This window comes from Atta colombica, unplaced genomic scaffold (genome assembly GCF_001594045.1).
Source record: "Atta colombica isolate Treedump-2 unplaced genomic scaffold, Acol1.0 scaffold111, whole genome shotgun sequence".
In the NCBI taxonomy this organism is placed as follows: Eukaryota; Metazoa; Arthropoda; class Insecta; order Hymenoptera; family Formicidae; genus Atta; species Atta colombica.
In genome coordinates this window covers 549,076-552,309 of record NW_017259197.1, presented here as the reverse complement: position 1 = coordinate 552,309, position 3,234 = coordinate 549,076, and positions in this window count along the sequence as shown.

Here is a 3,234-nt window from a genome sequence, read left to right as displayed (position 1 = left end):
AAATAACGAAATTACACACAATCTAAAATTATCTCGGAGCTCTACAATTGGATTCAATTATATATTATCAATTATATATTTTATAAATTACTAATATTAAAAAAATTAGGTCAATGATAAACTAATTCTACAAATGATAGATTTCAAATGTTCTTAGGCTAAAAATAAAACTTATTAAGCTATCATTATCGTTTACTTCATTATGACTTTTACAACTAAAAAAATTATTTATATGCTTTGGAAATATCTCCCCTGTCGAGAATGCATTAATAACAATAACTCGCAAAAATCGCAAGAATTATTAAGAATATATCTATATTATTATCTTACTTTAATCCTGTCTCTTGTTTTAGAAGTCAGTCTCCACACAATTCAATATAATATAATTATCTGCACAATAGCACTGGCATTTTGACGTATTTACGTACAAAATACATATTTTAATGTAATTATAGCTGATAATATTAGAATACCATGTATTTCTTTTTCTTCTTTTCTTTGCGTATCATGTACACTCACTTTTTGGAAAAGGATTTCACGAAGTCGACGTTTAGGATTCTTGCTTCTATCGCGATCCGAAAGCGACAAAATATTTTACGCGTACGTATTCTTCTCCGTGCGGACCGTATCTACATATTCTATTACCTTAAAACAGAGCGCTCAATAAGTCCAACATCCGTTATGAGTACGGGCGTTCAGCCTTCTAAACGCTGTAAATCCCGTCTCTACACACACGAGACACAAGCTATATGATATGCTTTTTGTTCGTCCACATGGACAATCAGTGATAAGTGAATTCATGAATTACAGCCAACACCACCACTGCCGGACACCCGCTGGACCTTATATATACATCTCCATTTCGCAAAAATAGCAAGTCTCTTTGAAGACAAACGCATTTTGCAGTGATAGCTATACGATGTTTGAGCGAGTATAATAAGACAAGTCTAACATTTCTGTAGAATAGCTAAATTGATGGGAGAATAACGATTTATTTTAAGGTTGTGAAGAAATATAAATGAGACTATCTATTGGCAGATGTATCTCCATAGACGATTCTTATATCCGGAAAGTTCTCGAAAAGCGTTTTCGAGATAAGCGACTTAACATAGTAAAAAAATGTTAGGATTAATATTAACTAAATCGCTCAAAAAATAATTACTGTATAACTACTTTTAGTTTAAATAATAAAATAAATAATAAAATCCAAGTAATACGTACAAGCTATAAGTTTAATTCTTCTTAAAAAATAATAATATCACAAAATTATTACGATTAAAATAAAATTTGTGTATATTACATTATATTTACTCAAGTTAAGTAATATGAATTCTTGAATTTATTCTTGAATTCTCAAGAATAATTCTGTTTCAATCTAAATGTAGTAATCTTCTTATTTTCAAAAATATTTAACATAAAAAAATTGCTGCTGCTAGAGTAAATATATTTATATAATTATTTTCAAAAAAACATACAATATGATTATTCCAATAAGATGATTACCTCAAAATGATGTCATCTTTTAACTGACTTCACTGAATTTTATTTTTCAATTTGACATATATACATCGACGCGAATTCATTATATGTATTTACTCTTTTGAATCTGATCATCAGATCATCATCTGATTTTCAATGTTGGACTTTGCAAAAAATTAGAAAAAAATCACAAAGTATAAACTAGATCCTAGAAAGTTTTATGAGTTTTTCTAATTTTTTGCAATCCTAAATTGAAAACTGATAGATTCAAAAGAGTAAACATTTCTGAACATTAAAAGAATAATGAAACGTTTTAAAATATTTATATGTGCAATGAAGATTTTAAGAAAAAGTAACGTTTTTATTTTATTGGTTTATGTATCCAATATGTATGACTGTATATTTTCCTTCTTTTTGTAAAGGAATTACGTTTCGTAATAAGTTTTCGTTTCAAATTATATCATATACTATTATCATAATATGATTTACGAAAATCAATAATCAATTTCTTAATAATTATATAAAGCAGTTAGTTAAAATATTATATCACAATCCCGATGTTCTGCATTTTATTTTACTGAATAATAGAATAAATAAATTGATCAATGAACTAATGCAATCAAGTTAGACAGTATGCACGACTTAATTACGAATGCTATCTATTAAATTCACTGTTTAATTCACGACCAACTAAGGCATATTGGGTATTAGATACGAGGCAATAGAGTTCGATTATCTCATTTGATACAGGATAATAGATGCTGTCCATTTAACTACCTAACGCTACAATGCTTCGAAGCATTTGATTAACCAATCAGAAGAAAGAATTTTATTAATTGACCAATCAAAGAATGTTTCAAAGCATTTGTAGCATCAAGTGGACTATATAGTCAATAAAATTATTATATATGGTATTGTGCATGCATGCGCGCACACGGGTATGTGTGTGTGATTGATAAACAGTATAAATTTTACAAATGTATATTAATATGATATTTCCTAAAATATTTATTTAATTTATAATAAATTTTAGTAGCTAATTTATTTACTAATAAATTTATTTTATATTAGATAAATTTATAACAATTATTTGTGCTATTATTTTATATGTTTTCATACAATATTTATTTTATTTTAATTATTCCAATTATACATTATTACTTATTTATTATACATATATTATAAGCATATACTGATAACCTTAACTTATATTATTCAATTTATATTATTATTTCAAATTTATAATATAATTCACTCTTATCATATTTGTACTTTTAATATTACATAACGATTATCTGAAATGTTTTCTACACTTCAACAAATTTCAATAGCTTGGTACCAAAGAAGTAAGTACTATGAACATAGGTGTCATAAATTCTTTTTATAATGCAGATTAGATCTCGGAAACTTCGATGAAAAGTATAAGTACGAATTTCTGGCAAAAAAAAACTACTGTGACGAGAGTTTTATTTTTCTAACACTAGTATACGAAAAACACTTCAATATTATTTCGATTCTGTAACTTTTAATGACAGTTTGGTACCGTTATATTGTCATTGCTTTTTTATCATCATTATGTATAATATTTGCATAATGACAATATAACAATACAATATAACAATATCAATTGACACTGTTGTTAAGAGCTATAGAATTGAGGTACATGTGATTATTCTTAGATTAAACTTTTAAAAGCTGTCACTATTTTCTTCAATCTTTTATCAGGAAGAGAGAGAAAGAGAGAGAGAGAGAGAG